This window comes from Pinus tabuliformis, chromosome 5_1 (assembly GCF_031772625.1).
Source record: "Pinus tabuliformis cultivar Carrire ecotype Pingquan chromosome 5_1, CPIR1, whole genome shotgun sequence".
Taxonomy (NCBI): Eukaryota; Viridiplantae; Streptophyta; class Pinopsida; order Pinales; family Pinaceae; genus Pinus; species Pinus tabuliformis.
Window position 1 is genome coordinate 948,305,346 of NC_142305.1, and position 19,875 is coordinate 948,325,220.

Below are 19,875 nucleotides of genomic sequence, written 5' to 3' on the forward strand. Positions count from 1 at the left end.
CAATGTTACTAATTTAATGAGAATTTTACCAAGTTCTAGTTTATTTGAGGTAACATCAAATCATGATTTTTATATTGATTTTTTAAAAACAAAATATCATGATTGAAAAATACATAAAAACCATGTTGGAATGCAAAAGTGGTGATGTAGCATCATCTCTATTTTTTAATGGTTAAAATTCAAACAATTTCAAACATAAAGACCAAATATCATGACATATGCAAAAATGGTAATGCACCATTATCCATTTTTTTTGAGTTAAAATTCAAACATTTTTCAACAATAACATTAAAAGCCCAATTCCCGGATGCGGGTGACATCACTGTCCATGCCGCGTGTTAGAACAGTTATGAGGCATGTGGCTTGTCACATGGGCCTCTGTCAGCCCGGACAAGCCACGCCAAGCCAAGGAGCAGGCTCCTTAAATTCGCCGGAAGGCGATGCAATCAGCAAATTCGCAATGTTTTGCGAGGAGAGGAATGTAGTTAGGCTGTCTAGTCTGGAGCAGGGGAACGACGGGGGAATGTACAGGAGGTTGCAGGCGCCATTCAATGCGCTGCAATATCCGAGGAGCATGGGAGCTATTAAGGTTGCCTCCCTGACCTCTCTGCCGCATACCAGGCCGTTTGAGTGGGTTATTGCTTGGAACAAGGTTTCTGGAGGAATTGTAGGTGAGGGAAGCCATCGCCAAATGCCAAGGGAGAGGCTCAGGATGAGCAGTCGCAGAGGAATGGCTAGAGGGCATTCTGCCTCTCAGAGGCCTGAGATTTCTCCAACGTCCTCAGTTGAAATTACCTCTGAGCAAAACAGGCCTCCAGGCCGCAATGCTAGAGGCAATTGGGGCATTCCGGAGTGTGGTCACTCGGAACATCCGGCCATTCGTTATAGAATTCCCTGTGCTTTTGCTAATAACACTCTGATAGTGTCGGTTACTGTGGAGCATTGTAGCAGTGCTCGTGGGCGCTTGGATACGGTGACTGTCCCGCGGGTCGACATGGAGACTCCCACTGTAGACTTCACGCGTCCGGTTCAGACGGATGAAGCTGGCCCCAGCGAACCTGTTCAGAGAAGCTCGTGCCAGGGTAAGGAACCTGCTCAAAGGAGCTCGTGCCAGGGTAAGGATGCAGCGGAAAAGCTCAAGGGTCCAGCATCTGATGAACCTCACACCACGGATGACGATTAACTCAGCAGTCGCCAAGTCTGGGCAGCAAGGAATGAATTTCTCTGACCTTTTCATTTTCATGATTTTGTATATCTATTATGGAGTTTATGTCTGTAATTTCGGTCCATATCACCATAGTCTCAGCCCACGCGTCGTTCAACATGTTCACCATGTCGTTTTCCATACACAGCGTGTCGATTTGTGTTCACCTTGTCCAGTAATGCATCCATCGTGTCAGTTTCGATACTCACCGTGTCATGTAATGAATCCACCGTGTCGATTACTGTATGCTACGTGTCGCTCTTCTATGCAAGGTAGCAATGACTGATATCTTCTCTGAAGGTACAGGGCTTTGGCCCAGATGTAATTTTTGTAATATTTTTGACTTTTTGTAATATAAATAGATCAGTGTTATCGAGAAAAAAAAAAAAAAACATTAAAAGCCCAATACCATGACTACAAAATGCTAAAAACTTATCCTTATTTTTTTAAAACGTTTTTACAAATTCCCTAACCTTTTATCTTATTTAGGGTGAAAATAACCAATTAATTGATATTACACCCTTGACAATGAGTACCATGGGGATATAAACGTAGCATTACATAATTTTTGTCTAATTATGAATTACAATTTTTTTTAATAACTTATATTAAAAGTTTGACACAAAAATTAGAATTTTTAAAAGATAAAATAAGTTATATATATATATATATATATATATATATATATATATATATATATATATATTTATTTATTTATTTTGAAAAACACAAAAAAAAGAAAAGGAGAAGACATTTTTTTTTGGAAAAAATATTACAATGATATATATATATATATATACCATAAAAGTTTAAATTTAAAAAATAATATCCAAAAAAATTAAAATAAAATATATAATTATTTAAAATTAAAAAATAATAATAATAATTTTAAGAAGTGATTAATATATTTAAAAGAAATTAAAACAAAAAATAATTATAATTATAATTATAATGATAATTATATATATATATATATATAAAGTAGAAAAAAAATTGTTACTTAGTGTGTTGGGTGCATAGGTAATGTTGGGCATGCCCCATGCTCGACAAACATTTTTTTTAAATAATTTTTGTTATTTTTAATGTTTTTTAACTTTTTTTTTCGTATTTTGTTTTAATATTTTACTTTTGTTGGTTATATAGGCTTCTATCAATTGTTTTGAGTGTCATTCGAAGTAGGAAAGGGGGGTGGCAGGTCCACTTGCGAAGCATTCCTGTAAAGGAAAAAGGTTGAAACCCCCAAAAATAAGGTTTGACATACGTTTTGAGAGATCTTTGAGCTATAGGGAAGATATTGGTTCAACTTAATTTGGGAATATCACTGCTTGGCGCCTCTAGGAGCGATTTTGGAGGGCAAGGAGGTCAAAGAGAAGTTGTATGTCAGCTATATAAAGGAAAATTGGGCGTTGGTTCTTTGTGGCTCAAGGATAATGATGTCTGTTAGGAGTTTAAACCATCTACAAGATACAACTCACCATGGTTAGGTTTTTTTCATTGTAGTTGGTACGCAAAGACTCTCGCTAGTCATCTTCTCTTGTCGCATGGAAGACACTAAATCTTGGGTAATTATGAAGCCTTCCTGTTTTTATAATTGAGCTGTTGGTATATTATTTGGCTATGGGTATTTACTTCTAGTATTGCATTCTGGTGTTTGCATCTGAGGTTGGTTTCCTGCATGGACCTGATCATTGTTTTGTTTGTGTAACTGTGATCTTTGGACTATACACGTGTGCTGTGGTAGCTTTCTTTCCACTCTTGCGAGGCCTTGCATGTAACAGTTTAGTTTTAAATTATGTTTCTATATTTTCCCTCTTTGGAGTTGTGTCGAGCTTCCTTTGGGTTTAATCCTCCTATTCTAGTAGATGATTGTGATTTTACCTTACCTTTGTACTCAATTCTGTTGTCTTGGCTAGTTTTGTGATGTAATTAGGAGGCAACACTAGTTTGACTATATGCAATTCCAATGTATGAGGAGGAGGCATTTGGGGGAGGTCGTGACCCAACAACAAGCCCATGAGGCTGCTAAGACCTTCCATATGATCATCCCACTGGATAATGTTGTAGTTGCTGCAACACCCTCCAAAATTTTGGCTTGCACTCAATTTCAGAGCCTTCCTTGGTCTTTTACCTTTTTGTTGCAAACGCTAGAGCTCATTTCATGAGATTTTTGCAGTGCTTTGGTCCCTTTGGCATGTTGGGTTAATTATCATCTTTTGGCATCTTTGGCTATCGTGCAATGAATGCAAGCCTTTTTTGATGGTTTTGAAGGTCAATCTTTGTGTATATGAGTTGTCCCAACCATGTAAACATTTGTTGCATCCATACACAAAGTCTTGAGCACTGTCACACAAGTGTCGTCACGGTCATCCTAAAGCCTATCTTAAGTGTCGCACTTGTCGTATCTTGTTGTGAGGCAGTCACACAGAGGGAAATTATTTGTTCATGTGTTCTGATGATCTATGTTGTCGTGTCATCAAAGTATGCTAAGTGTGTGATCATAGTCAAGGTTCATCACAGTTCATCACCCATCCCACACTTAGCCATTTTCAAAAAAACTTCTTGATTGAGCAACTTAGCTTCACTAGGCCCCAACTGAACTGTGCACTGTGCAGTCTCAACCCTCTGAGCTGTGACCTTGCTGCTTGGAACTGCACAATGCGCAGTCCCTATCCTCCAAGGCTACTAATCTGCATAATTCCTATCCCCAACTTTTGATCTTGACCCCTAGAATTGTATAGTTGTGTTTCCTAGTCTGCCTTGAACTACACACTTCACATATTCAACCCTCAAGCTTTTCCCTTGTATCATAGAACTGCGCAATGTGCAGAATCCCAACCTCCCTTGGCACCCAAAACGAGGCAGATGCTTCTCCTAGTGTCCTTTCCCTTAGCCAGACCACACTGCCTCTAGAAGCTGAGTAGTTCTATCCTTCAAGCCTCCCTAAGTTACGCATTGTGTAGTCTCAAAGCCCAAGTTCTCCCCCTAACTATTGGAATTGCATAATACGCAGTCACTGGGCCCCTCTCGTCAGTTTACGACTTGTCCCAGGCTTAGTTCATGGATAAGAATGCATCAACATAGACTAGGGATAACTACCATCCAAGACTAAATAACACTGAAGACTCTGCATCACCAAGGCATGCAAAGGTGAAGAGAAAGCATATCTAAGAATACATCCAACACTAAGCAACAACAGTGACTTGACATTACCACATCACCAAACAATCCATGTCAACAGTGTTACGTCATGAGTGGTCATATGCCACATCACTATTGTGGAACATTTATATTGTATTCAAATGTATTGTAAAGTGGAAGTCCAAAGGACACACATGAATATGGAGAGTCATGTAGGTTGAAAAGTCATAGGAAGTTGAATAACCATGAGGGTAGTCAAAGAGTCACAAAAGGGAAGCATCACCCCTTGGTTATATATACCCCCTCATTGTATGAGCAAAAGACTTTTCACCTTGGCTCCTTTCGCAAGGCATTAGAGAGATCAATTAGTTCTTTGAGGAGTAAGGAGTGGCTCCAATGTCCCACTATTGGGGCTAGTGATGTACATTGCAAACATGTGTCTTGAAAATTCTTCTTAATAACATAAGCCTTTAAGGCCAACACGTTCTTCATGCATGGACTATGAATGCTTATAAGGCTATTCCTTGGACATTTGTACTTCATGTTTTCTTTCACATGTACTAAGATAGTTGAATTATTTCAGCTATTTTAGTGCTTATCTTATTGACAGAGACAACATTCCACTCTCGGGCACAACTCTTAGCAGGACAGGCGAAGAAGAAGAATAGGAAGAAGAGTCATTAGATTTTGATAAAGAAGAGGAGGACAATAGAGAAGAAGACATGGCAGACCAAAATCTGGACTGGATGAATCAGGGCCCACTCGCACTTCTGGGTGATCTACACAATATGCCAATGAATTCAAAGAAGCTCTTAATGAAGTATGACCCTGATAAAACAGTGAAGGCTAAAGACCATTTGGACAACTTTTAGCTAAATCTACAAACACTTGAGGTACGTTACGATGATGTTGCATGTATACTTTTCCCATGTACCTTGGATGGTAAAGCAATTGTATGGTATCACAACCTTCCTACAAACTCCATCCAGAATTGGAGGCAGTTTAGGAAGATCTTCCTTGAAAAATTTGTGGATGATAACACACCAGCCATGTTATTGAAAGAGTTGGGTAATCTTAAGATGGAGCAAAAAGAAAAAATGAAAGATTTCAACTAGAGGTTTAATCACATCTTGAACAAATTTCTGGAAAACATGAAACCACATGACTCCAACAAGCATTGCACAATTTATGAAGCGAGCTGCGAAACAAACATTGATAGAAAATCACGAAGAGGTTATCGCTGTTGAGAAGGACTTGTGCGCTATTAGAGTCATCTTAGATGATGAACCAACAAAAGACTCCAAGGACACGAGTAAGAGGTCTCAGGCCTCTGTGAGTAGGGCTAAAGAGAAGGAACCAACTAATCTTGAAAGCTTGACACGTCTTGCCAAGTCTCTATCCAATGAAATGGCAGAGATCAAAAAGAGGTCAAGTGAGACCATTGCGAGCAGCAAGCCTCCTAGATTTAACTTGTTCAAAAGGACTGTACATTCTAACAGAAGCATCAATCAACCGATAAAGTCTATGCAGAGCTCCAATGTCATCTTGAACATTGAGAAGATGGGCACAAATGAATATTGCATGTTTCATCAGGAACACCATTCAGAAAAGACGTGCCCACAATGGAATCAAGCCATGAGCATGGTTTCTATGCAGCTTGTTGATTCAGTAATGGCTGAAGAGCAGACTGAGCCTACAGAAGAAAATGAAGAAGCTACTATAGCTGATGAAGCTCCAAGTGTCGGGAATGCATTGAACATGTTCAAATGTATACTTACAACCCAAAAGAGTACTGCCAATAAGTAGCCTCCAAGTGACGGTTCAACCTAGAAGCATACCAACTAGTAGAACCTAAGAAGCCAAGGGCCAACCACCACAAGTAAGTTTCCAAAGCAAAAATTCAAAGAAAATCTGTTAAGAAAAATCAGCCCACCGGCCAACTCAGCACAGAGCACTAAGAGCAAGTCTGGGAAAATAGTCTCAACGAAAAGTGTTTCCGACAACAATAAGGATAGAACCATCACTCCGGAAACCACAAACCAAGCTACATCCCCGGACACCTCAGTTAGTCTTCCCGCTGTGGATTATAACATTGTCAATGATATGAAGAAGGATTGTTGTTATAGACATATTTGGGCGCTTCAACCCCAATCTTATAATCGATAAACTAGGGCTCTTTAACCCCTAAAAGTGTTGTTTCATACCCTAAAAGATCATGGTCAACTGATTACATCTTTCCCCAAAAGTTCCACCTGAAAAACCATCCAGAACTGGCCTAAATTGGACCATATTGACAGGTCCACTGTCAGGGTGCGATGCATACTGACTTCTACACTAGCCAGGTGTGATGCATACTGAAGAGGCCTTTTGTGGGGTGCGATGAGCGAGAATGGACAAATGTCCGAGACAGTTTGCTAAGTGGATGCTCATGGAATATTCTAGAAACTTCTCCTATGACACTTGTTTCTCTGAATTCGCCCAGGGATGAGTAAGAGATCCAAGAAATCTCCAAGTGGAACCAAAAAACAACAAGTGGAATGACACTAATCAAAAACCCAGAGATGACTCACACCCTTGCAGACATCTATAAATAGATCCCTCATCCGAGAGATCTAGAGGCTGGAATTTTGTAATTTGTAAGGAAGTGCTGATAGTTTATATCTGAGAAAGAGCATTGTATTTTTGGGTGATCTTTCTTTTCATGAGGTGAAGAGGGCTTTGATGTTGGGAGGATGATGCTGGATCAGACAGCTGGGTTGCTCCCTTCTATTTTAATAAAGTTCTTTGAGTTTTCCTCCATACAATTGCGTATTTGTGAATGCCATTGTATGTTCATTGTATTTCTGATTCTGCAATGCTTATGATATAATAGATCAAGATGCTTTGATGGTGTTTTATTACTTTGTTTCTACAGGTATTCTCTAAGCGGGATAAGTGGGAGAAGAGGTGCAAGCTCTGTCAATGGGGGGAGAGATCAAACAAGGAGTTAAGCGAAAGATCCAGGTTGGTTCCTTTGCCTCTCTCTTATCTATCATACATAGAGGAAATCACAAATTGCTTTAAATTGTTTGTTTCTAGGATAGATGCCAATCCTAGAGGGCTAGTCGATTGAAAAGACACTAGTTTTCCTGGAAACACTTGTGCAAATATATCAATGTTTGAACTAACAAAGATCATGAGCCAGTGGGACATCCTTTTACGGGAACTTGGGAAAACCTCTACAGGTAACACTATCTCTTCAAACAAGGGATCTAGTAAGTCTCCCGGTACTCTCGAATATGTACTTAATGTACTTATGATGGACACAAACACACTCTTATCATCTTTCTTGTTAACTTTTGAAATCTTCAATTTCAATGTACAGAATTTCTTGGTTGATTCTAGTGCATTGGTGAATGCAATGCCATTATCTGTTGCCAATAAAATCAATGCTAAATGGGACAAAATAGATGCACAGATTATTCAACTCGACATGACTCATGTCTAGGAAATTGGTGAACTTAGAGATGTCATCATTAGACGGACAAGTCCACCAATGTATGAACATAGTGATTGTAAACATTCCAGAAGCATACATAGCGTTGTTGAGCAGAGATTGGTCTAGCAAGCTACATGTGTACTTTTCCACAGACTGGTCACACTTATGGCTTGCGTACAGGGGCATAAAGAATAAGATCTAGGTAAAATGAGAGAGATATATGAAACACGCTGTCACTCCCTTGAACATGCATAATGAACCAATGGCTTTCACATAATTACTTTTCGACAATTTCTTTCCTGAAATACAACTGGTGCGTTATCTTGCACAACCATCCCCAGTTCCACCAGATACACAGTTGGATCTCCTTCCTTTTCCAATTACCGATAATGAAATTTGTACAGTTAGTAGTAATTGTAGTAGTACTAGTGTAGTTCACAGTCCCTGTACACATGATGTTTGGACTATGTACTTCGATGGATCCAAAACGCAGGAGGGCTTTGGAGCTGCAGAGAAAGAATTTAATCTCTAGTCACTTGGAAATTGAGTGCATGAACAACACTGCAGAGTACGAAGCACTCATATTGGGTTTGCAAAAGGCCATTGACCTTAACGTTTCCATCTTGAAAGTGGTAGGTGACTCAGAAATTTTGGTGCGGCATGTACGTAACACCATACATTGTGTGTCACCTCTTCTTAAAAGTTATCAACAAGAGGTATGTCATCTTATTTCACATTTCCAAGATTTTAATATTATTTTTGTTCCAAGAATGCATAATGCAACTGTGGATGCATTAGCAAACGCTGTTGCTAGGATGTCACCATTGAGGGACGATTTTTCTATTGAGATTCTTTATAAGCCTTCTTTCTTGGACAATATCACTAATTTATGCATTTTTTATGATGACCAAAAGATACTGTGCTTCATGGCGAATGTTGACATATTTAAAGACAACGATCGATGATGACGGGCACGAAAAAGCATTGCAAGGTACAACCAACATAAGCAAACAAAACCTCATCCCCAAGGGTGTGGTATTGTTGGAAAATATGTATGACTTGTAGAATCACTTCTAAGGAATTTTCAATGCCAAGACCCATAGTTCCACGCTATTGCACAAGAAGATCTACTTGGGAATGGATAAGGATCCAAAATATGTCAATCTCGGTACTTGTTGTACACCACAAGAGCGGAAATCCTTCATCCGCTTATTCAAGCAATACCATGATGTCTTCACATGGACGTACAATGAACTCAATACATATGACATGGGAATCATCCAACATGTGATATCAATTAAGGAAGGGGCCAAATTCCAATAGAAGCTAAGGAAAGTACATCCAAAGCTTGAGCTTCTCATTCAGAAAGAGTTGAGAAAGTTGTTGGATGCTTGGATCATATACAAACTGCGACACTCAACATGGGTGTCAAAAATTTGGTCCATGTGAGGAAGAAGTCCGGGGAGATCCACCTATGTGTAGATTTATGAAATCTCAACCGTGCCTCTGACAAACACAACTACCCCGTGTCGTCCATGGAACAAATATTGCAAACAGTATCGGGGTCCGAAATGTTTTCTCTGTTAGATGGATATTATGGATATGACCAGGTTCTAGTTATAAAGCTTGACAGACTCAAAACCACGTTGAGAATGAAGTGGGGCACATTCGCATTTCGACGAATTCCATTTGGGCTAATCAACGTTGGTGCAACATTCCAACGAGCTATGGACATCGCTTTCTGCGGACTCATTGGGCAGAGTGTAGTGGTTTATCTTGATGATGTAACAATGTTATCCGAATAGAGGTCAGACCACTTACGCCACTTAAAGAATATTTTTGAGCGATGTCACAAGTACGAAATATCCTTAAAGCCCAAGAAAAGTATCTTTGCAGTGTTTGAGGGTAATATCTTAGGCCACATCATTGCTAAGAGTGGGATTAAGGTAGACCTGAATAGGGTCAGGACAATCACATAGATTCCCTTCCCAATGAATAAGAAATCCATGCAGTCTTTCTTGGGGAAGATCAATTTCCGCAAGTTAATCTCTGCTAGGTCCAGATTGTCAAACCAATACAGGAGATGGTGAAGAAGGACGTAATCTAAAAATGGAATAAAAGGGAAAAGGACACGTTTTCCCGTATTAAGTAGGCTATAGTAGAAGCACCTGCATTGTACAACCCGGACTTCGGTAAAGATTTCTTGCTATACACTTTTGCTTCTGATACCTCTCTTGCTATTGTACTCACTCAGAAGGATGAATTGAACAATGAGTGGCCTATCTCCTTCATGAGTGCAAGTCTGCAAGGACTAGAGCTTAACTACCCCATCGTGGACAAACATGCTTATGTAGTATACAAGGCAGTAAAGAAATTTAGGCCCTATCTATTGAAGAACCATTGTGTCATCTTCGTCTCGCATCCAACAGTCAGATCAATGCTTGTCCAACAAGATCTGGGTGAAAGGAGAGCGAACTAGATGACCGAGTTACAAGAGTTTGATCTAGAAATCAAGCCAATCCACACAATCAAGGGCCATGGTATTTTCCAACTAGCAATAGAAGCAGTAAACACGAAGGAGGAAGAAGAAGAGCTTTCAGGATGGGAGCAAGAAATTGAGATGTATAACGTTGAGCGAGCCTCCCTTGCTACAAACACAAACTCTTGGTACACAGATGTGCGCCAATACATTGAGCACGACATAATGCCCTCCCACTTTTCCATACAGTAGAAGAGGGCACTCAAACTTAAAGATTTATCTTATCAATTGGTGCATGGGGTATGTTTAGAAAGGACCACAATGGAGTATTGCTCATGTGTTTAAAGGCGCATGATTCATAAAAGGTATTGCGTGATCTCCACTATGGACCAGCCGGGGGACACTTTGGAAGCAACACTACAATGCATAAGGTTATGCGGGCTAATTTTTACTGGCCTAAACTATTCAGAGATGCCCATGCTTACGCTCGCAGGTGTTTGGTCTGTCGAAGGTGTGATGGCAGAAACAAGAAGTCAGTCGCCCTGTTGCAACCCATTTTAGTGGAAGAACCTTTTCAACAGTGGGGCTTGGACATTATTGGGGAAATTCTCCCATGCTCATCAAAGCAGCACCGCTACATCTTAACTGCTACAGACTACTTCACGTCGTCGACAGAAGCAGTCCTGCTCAAACATGTGAATGATCAGGAAGTCATTAGCTTTCTGCAACAGAACATCATTTCCAAGTTCGACATTCCTACGTCACTTGTTTTTGACAATGAAACATACTTTTCTTCGTTAAGACTATGATTTTTCATTGGAAAATGGTATCATATTGAAACATTCAGCTAATTATTATCCGTAGGGGAATGGTCTTGCTAAATCCACCAACAAAAACCTTATTTGCATTATCAAGAAGACCATGTTCTCTGAACAACGAAACTGGCACTCTACTTTGGTGAATGCCTTATGGGTTGTTCGAGTCATGCTAAAACCTTCCCTGAACACCTCCCATTACTTCTTGGTGTACAGAAAAGAAGCCATCCTCCCGCCAAACATCTACTTGCTTGCTCTCCAACTATCACAAGAATCCCAAGGAAAGCCATGTATGTTAGTTCAGCATAGGATGGACACTCTTCATAAGATACAGGAAGAAAGGTTGAAAGCCAAAGAAAAAATTTCACTTCACCAGAGTCGTATCAAGAGGTGGTTCGACAAGAAGTCTGCAGGGAAAAACAACTTTAGTGGGGGAACAACAACGAGGACAAAGGCAAACACACTAAGTTTTAGTCCCTATGGATTGGGCCATTCACGGTGCACAGAAAGCTTTCCGAACACACATATTGCCTTCAGTCACTTGACAGGAAGATTGACTCTCTCCCTGTTAATGACCAATACTTGAAACAATATTTTCAATGAAATTTTGGGGTTGTAACCTACACTGTCTACATAGTCTTTTCTTTTGTTTCTTTTTTGTTTGTTTGAATCTTATTTTAGTTTTTGTTATGTGAATGAGTTTTATTCATGAGTATATTGCAGATTCTAAGTATGTGTCTGGTTAAACTATAAAGAGGCTTGTGACACTTCCTTGTGTTAGTTACATCTTTTGGCCGATGAAGTTAAGGTGGAAAATATGATCCGTCCGTAAGGAGAGTTTTGGTCCAACCATGAACCCATGTCTAGTCCAGAAACCTCATGCCTATACTTGATTTTTCTGCTTTGGTGTTCCCAAGCTTATCCAACTAGTAGAAATAGAGAAGGGGAAAAATATAAATGAGCAAACCTAAACAAGAGGTCTCTATATGCTTCTTTGAAGGAACAACCTCTTTGGCTCTCAATAAGTCGGGATCCCTCTTCCACCCCAAAATAAATAAGTGTCAATGCACAATTCTCTTTAAATAAATAAATAAAGGAAAAAGAAGAGAAAGGCCTGCACAAAGAGGTGAAGCAAGCAACTCTGTCGGGGTACTATCCACGCTCGTTGGCAGCGGAGCAATGATTGTGTTCTTGCATGACTCCACCGGTGTACTGTCCAGGTCTGCTGGCAATAGAACAACACCAAAGATGAAAAATTATACTCTGAAAATCTTAAGCTCGCGAGCTACACTACCCTTCCCAACTTGAAACATTGTGATTATGCTGAATCTTATGTTGTGTTCAACTGAGAAGGTATAGAGGGGACCATGGTTTTTTGTGGGGTAAGTGGGAAGGCCAAAGTAATCTGCACAATGAATCAATACTCCCTGAAGAACCAAGGCCCTACACAGAAGAAATTAACCAAGATAGAGAAGCTGGAGTTCAACAAATGTGTCACCAAGTGTTGTAGCTGTTGCAACACCCTCTAAAATTTTGGTTTGCACTCAATTTTAGAGCCTTCCTTGGTATTTTACATTGTTTTTGCAAACACTAGAGCTTATTTCATGAGCTTCCTTGCAGTGCTTTGGTCCCTTTGGCATGTTGGGTTAACTATCATCTTTTGGCATGTTTAGCTATTGTGTAATGAACGCAAGCCCTTTCTGATGGTTTCAAAGGTTAGTCTTTGTGTATATGAGTTGTCCCAACCATGTACACATCTGTCGCATCCATACACAAAGTATTGAGCACAGTCGCAAAAGTGTCATCATTGTCGTCCTAAAGCCCATTATTTCGCACTTTTCATATCTTGTCGTGAGGTAGTCACACGGAGGGAAATGCTTTGTTCATGTGTTCCGATGATCTATGTTGTTGTGTCATCAAAGTAAGCTAAGTGTGTGATCACAATTAAGGTTCATCACAGTTCATCGCTCACCCTACACTTAACCATTTTTGGAAATCTTCCTAACCGAGCAACTTAGCTTCACCGCGACCCAACTGAACTACGCACTACACAGTCTCAGCCCTCTGAGCTGTGACCTTTCTACTTGAAACTACGCAATGTGTAGTCCTTGTCCTCCAAGGTTATTTCTCTACGCAATTCCTGCCTCTATCTCTCGATATTGACCCCCATAATTGCGTAGTTGTTGTTGGAAATAATACTGAGGGGGGGGTGAATAAGTATTATCAAATTCTTTTCAATATTCCTTCTAGATTTATAATTTAATTTATTCTTCAGATGTTGACCATTAATTTGAATGTTAGTACCATATAATAATGAATAGGAATAAGAAAAACAGACAGTCACACCAAAGAACACCAGTTATAAGGTGGAAACCCAATGTGGGTGAAAACCACCTGCTGCAATGTATCTCTATCTTCTTTCAATTAGAAACTTCTTTTACAATGATTCTACACTGGTGCAGTCCTTTACCAGTACGCAGGCTACAACCTACAGAGAGCTACAACCCTCTCTCGTTTTCCAGTCTCTCCTGGAAGGGAGCTACAACCCCCTTAGCTCTTGTACTAGCTGAGTTACTAGTACGTAGGTGCTGACCTACTTCTTTTCTTCCAAGGACCACGTTTCATTAATTTTCAGATTGGATCCATGAGCATCAAATAATCATCAAGTACATGTGAATCAACCAATCTCCTTTTACTATCAACTAATGAATCAGCTAATAGTCTCTCAGAATGCAGTAACCACAAAAGTAATACCAATAATCTAAACCCAGAACTCTGCAGCAATAGACAAAAGGCAGCCAACAAATATTTCAAGAAAAGTCTGCAACTTCACCAATAGAAACCTGCGAATATCCACAGTTCTTCTATGTCTAGACTGCGTAGCTCCGCACCTGCACTGTCTACCCGACAACGCACCTCCGCACCTGATCCGTCTTCTGCGCTGCGTACCTCCACACCTGCGCCTTCTGCTGTGCTGCGTACCTCCGCAACTGCGCCTTCTGCTGCGCTGCGTACCTCCGCACCTGCGCCTTCTGTTGTGCTGCGTACCTCCGCACTGCACCTTCTGCTGCGCTGCATACCTCCGCACTGCGCCTTCTGCTGTGCTGCGTACCTCCGCACCTGCGCCTTCTGCTGCGCTGCGTACCTCCGCACCTGCGCTGTGGATCACCTGCGGACCTCCGAATAGAGCCAAATTATCAGTCCTCCAATGTGCCACAGACTGTCAGATCCACAGATCTGATCATGCACCAAAGAGATCACGACCTATCAATAGATCCGCCTTACAATTTACAGTTTTCACCTTGATTTAGATCTAGCTTTTCAAACCGATCACCCTGTTAGCGCTTGAAATTTCACCTCAGGCTGAGAAAGGTAAACCTCAAGGCTACATCAAACCATTCAGCCTCGTAGCTAGCCCTACGGGGCAGGAGAAGGCTCTCTCCGGTCAATCTCGGTAGATTTTCAATGGGATGAGATGACCAACAAGGTAACACTGATATTAGGCTAGTAAATTGATTATAAAGGTTGATTTGAGGATTTTTGCGGTTTTTGGTGGCAAATTGAGGAGCTGCAATTTAGGGTGCGGGGATTTGACACAGTTTCTGCAGGGGGGTCTTTGGGGCGAGGTAGGAGCCTGTATTGATGCCTTTAGTTGAAATGGATGATTAGGAAAGAAAGAGGAGGAGCTAAAGAGAGCAAACAATGACTTTGAATTCTCTTTAGACAGCAGAAAACATCAAAATTAAACAAATTTAAAAGCAGAGCATGGCGGGCATGAATTCATACTTTAACACTTCGTTTGTTTAATATGCAGAAGTAAAGAAAGGAGATGAAGCACATAAACACACTTATAAGTACATTAAGATACACATCATCAACACATGAGTCCACAAGAATCCCAAAGATGACTGCAAAACCCTGGTCTTCCTTAGCCAAAAATTGCAGAGATACAAGTGAATAATACAATGATAGCTTCTCCCTCAAGAGTCCAACCATGAAACTGAGCAAGAAAGTACATAATATAGATGATCTAACCTCTTTCCCTGCCTCCATGGGTCGAGCTCACTATCCTAGGAGCTGTTTGAACCACTTCTAAACTAAGCACTACAAAATAGGCAGTCACAACAACTTGCCTCTATAAACTTGGAAACCAGTTCATCCATTCAATTTTTACCCTTTACATGCATAAATCTTCTAGAAATGTTAAACAAGAGTAAAAGTATCCAAAAAGTGTCACAATTACATCCATGAAGATCATCATTAACCTCAGAAAGTCGAAAAGGGTCAAATCTGCAATTTCTGGGCTGAACTGGTCAAATCTGGCAAAATTTCCTCAACGGGTCGCACCCCTTTTCTCAACGGGTCGCCCACTTTGGAGCTCTATTTGGGGCACTTCCCGGTGTCAGAATTGGGTGCAGGATAGCTCGTTGGAAAGTTCTGCGAGTCTACTTTCCAACCCAACTGGAATTTTTGAATTTGGAGTTCATTTGCCCAGTAAAAGCTCAATTCTCCCAAGACTGCTTCTGCAACTCAAAAAAGGGGCAGAAAGTCAAATTTTGCATGTATTTTGACCTTCTGGAGGCCCAAAACCCCATAAAAACTCAAGTCCATCCATGGGAATATGTAATTTTGCATGACAAATCTAAAAATGCTAAGTTTTTGCAAAACGGAGCTACGATGACAAAGGGTCTCACCGGGGGTGAGACCCGTTGAGGAGCCAAAACCTGTAAATTTCCAAAAATTTCCAAAATTACCCAAAATTCTCAAAATTTTTTGGGATTTGTACTGTAGCTGATGCTAGTGAGTGCCATGATCTTTGAGGGATGCCTCAGCCAAGATACGGAGTGGATTGGTTTTCTTCCTCCGCCTAAGAGCCTCGGACAACCTCCTTTGGAACATTTTCATTTTGGCCTTGCATACATGCATCCTTGCCCAATAGTGATTCTTCATGTTTCTCAGCAGCTGTTTCTCTCGGTTGGCCTTAGCCAACAACCTCTCCAAGTGGGCATTCTCCTGAATGAGCATTGACTCTCGGTCAGCAGGCAACGGATCACCGGGTCTTCTACGGTTCAAGACTCGGTCGCTACGAATCCTCCATAGCTCATCAAGTGCTTTCTCCTCCTCCAATTGTTTGTTCCGCTGCTCCAGGTAAGTAATAGTCCATTGGGCACCCTCAAATCTCCTCTGTAAAACATCATTTTCAGCCCTGAGATGCTGAATGATCTCCTTCGCCTCTTGGCTAGGAGAACTGGCCTCAAGATCAATCACCGGATCCTCATGAATCATGGGCTCTTTGCCCCTCTGTAGTACCTGTGCTGGTGAAGAAAGCGAGGCCCCTTCCACCTGATGTGGAGATAACAGTCGCTGAGCTGAAGATGAAGGCGAGACCCCTTCCACCTGCTGTGGAGATAGTACTCGCCTAGCTGCTGCAAATAAGGCCCTTGGGCCTTTCTGATAAGTGACCAAAGGAGTGGAGCTAACATGTCGGGTGACGGGAGCATCAGGCTGCTGAGATGGTCCTCCCTCCTCATGAATGACCCCCTGATGTGGCTGAGGTGGCACTGTGAAAAACTCACGGGCGATGAACTCCTCCCATGAGATGCCCTGCTGAGTCAATTGATGTGAGACTATGAGCTGAACAAACCATAATGGCATAAGCTCCTGTACTGCTGGGCCGGGGTCTTCTTCTGCAACATGGGCACCATCCTCTGAATGTTATGAAACAAGAAGACCGGGATGTTCATCATCCTCACTTGGGTGAAATGCATCAAAAGGCGAATGTGATATGAGTACACCTGTGAAAATCTGCCCTCACAGGTAAAATAATGCATAATAAGCCTCATGATGGGAGCATGCTCCAGAGAAATCTGAATGGAAAAACACCTTTCAAAAGTCTCACGAATGGTGGCCGGACATAGGGCTCAAAGTGAACAAAATCTAGCAATCTGCGCTTGGGCCACACCTCACCCACATTTGGTATCCCTGTAGCCTGTGAGATCACCTCAGGAGTCAATGTGAAGTTCACCCCTGCCAGAGTGACATGTCCATCACGGAGGTGCAAGACAAACAAGCGGGCCAACTCTCTATGATGCTGAATCTGAGAAATTCTCTCACAGAAATCATAACAAGACATATACTGAAAACAACTCACTGCCATGGGGCAAGCCTGTAATTCTGCCAGAGAGGTGGGCTCCTCTCGCTTATGATGTCCACCCTTACCACCCTTACGAGGCCTCCTCTGTTCCTCAACCTCTGTAGATGATGAACGGTCATCACTTTGCTCATAAGTTTCGGTTTCTGACATGGTTTAGGAGCAAAGTGGACAAATGAAACTGTTGTTTCTGCCTGCAAAAAGTGCTGAAATCTATGCTGTTTCAAGGGGAACAAAACATGAGGGAAATGTTAGGGGAGGGATCTTTTAACAAGGAATGGGAATATATAAATATTACAGGGAATTTCAAGGGAAATTTTGCAAATCATATGCATATAGGAACACATATTTGTAATAGGGAAATCATTTGCAAAGATTATTGCATATGGGAAAAACATGCATGAAAGTAAACATGGGAATATATGTATTCATGTTCAATAAGGTAAAAAGGGAAACCATGCACAAAACATGTTGACATTTTACCAACAGTTTTTGTTATTTTGCACATGCATATGGTAGAGGGAAATCAGGGTTTTCATTTTTTGTTTTTGATGCTTTGGGAAAGGGGTAGGGTTTTCATTCTTAATGGCTAGGGATGGGGAAAAATTTGCATTTCATTTATAAAATAATATAGGAAGAGAGATGAACATATGAGTGTAAGTGATAGGGAAAGGAAGGGAAGCCAACCAAAGGGAAAAGTAATCTTGAAACAACACAAACCCTAGCACAATTTGGTCATGAACATAGCAGCCATATAAAGAGTTCCACTTGCAAAATTTTGATCATAAAAGCATGCCCATGACATCCACCATTCATAACAGCAATGAATCCATGTTTAGAGCACCTACCTCGAGCAAATTTGGTGATTTGGAAGAAGATTAGGGAAATTTTTTGAAGTTTGCAGCAGACCGGCTCAACGGGTCGCGAAGGCCTCCCAACGGGTCGCGCACATTGATTTTCAGAACTGCAGAGAGGTTCTGGACGGGTCGCGCACCTCCCGACAGGTCGCGCACCTCTCTCGACGGGTCGCGCCCCTCTCAACTGCCCGAAATCGCTGCAATTTCGCTCCTTTCTCTCAATCACTCTCTCTTTCTCTCTTGCAAGCTCTAAAATGCATAATGAGAGTGAAAGGAGGGAATTTGGGCTTTTATAAGTCTCATTTGAAAAAATTCAATTTACAAACCCACTTTCTAATGTTTTTCCCTTTGACACTTTATAACACTGATTTTTGGTTTCCTTTATCCTGATTTTGACTCATTGAGTGCTTTGACTTGATTCTTTTTGCAGGTAGATCATCTGAGGGACTTTGGCAAGGGGACCAGGGTTACTGCTGTCCTTTTGAAGAATTTTTGGAATTTCATTCTTTTTTACACAAATTTAACATGACCTTGGCTTTAAAAACAGAGTTTTTAAATCCAAGGTTAAAAATGAACTGTACATGATGCAAATATCAAAGAAACATGTTTACAATCCTCCCTCTGGCTTGATGGGCACTCAAGGACTTTCAAAGACATGACCTTGCAAGGATAAATGACCAAAACCCTAGACCTAGGACCTTTGACCTTAAGACAAAACAAGACAAGCTTGAAAAACTTAATGACTGATATGACCTGATCCAGCAAAGCCAAGAGGGGTATAAATAGACCAGCTCCTCCATCAGGGTTATGGCATGCCTAACGGGATGCAAAATTTGACACTAATGAGACACCTACTAATGAAAATGCAAAGAGCTTTGATCACTGATGGAGGGCTTTCAAGACCGACACTAACATTGGCTCCAATGGGGATGGTAGCTCCTTGGAGGTACCAAGAACCTCAGACCTCTGGGAGAGCAGACCAATGCCTTTTTCATTGGGCAATGGAGTCAACTTATTCACATGTGACCAACTTGAAAACAACTTTATTTGACTTGGACCATTGACTGAAATTCAAGACTAACTTGGACACTAACTCACTTACTCTATACAGAAAATGAACTGACATGAAACAACTTGTAAAACTCACACCAACTAATCACCATTTTCAGAATTATAGCCTTCACCGCGGGCCCCAAACTGAAGATGGAAAATCAGCTTCACACTTGCTGCAGAAAGAAAATGAAATGGTATTTACAATGAGAGTGATGAGAGCAGAAAATGCTCAAGCATGATACCTTTTGAGCAGCCGGCCATTCACCGACCCACCAAGACATTCATCACCGTTCATTTCTTTGAGAAGGAAAGCATTTGGACCACGGTATGCTGCAATTTTGTAAGGACCCTTCCATAAGTTGTCGAATTTTCCATGCTTCCCTTTATCTTCATTGCGGGCATCCCACCGTAACACAACATCATCAATCTGAAACTCATCTGCTTTGGCCTTTTTTTCATAGATTTTCTTTATGCGCTCCTGCAACTTAAGGGAATTCTGGTGAACCTCTTCTCGTGTCTGCTGTAAATGAATCATTTGACTGATCCGTCGTTGCATAGGATCCTCCTCACCACTAGCTTCTTGAAACAACTTGGCTACTGGGACACTAAGTGAAGTAGGAAACACTGCATCTACTCCGTAAACAATTTCAAAAGGTGACATACCAATTGACTTCTTTTGACTTACTCGATCAGCCCATAG

At 41.1% G+C, this 19,875-nt stretch overlaps 1 protein-coding gene across 2 annotated transcripts in view; it reads right to left on the reverse strand.

The window, feature by feature from the left end:
- Nucleotides 1–19,875, reverse strand: part of LOC149167907 (MADS-box transcription factor 23-like) — a 482,219-nt gene that overhangs the window by 1,475 nt on the left and 460,869 nt on the right. The window lies entirely within an intron of this gene.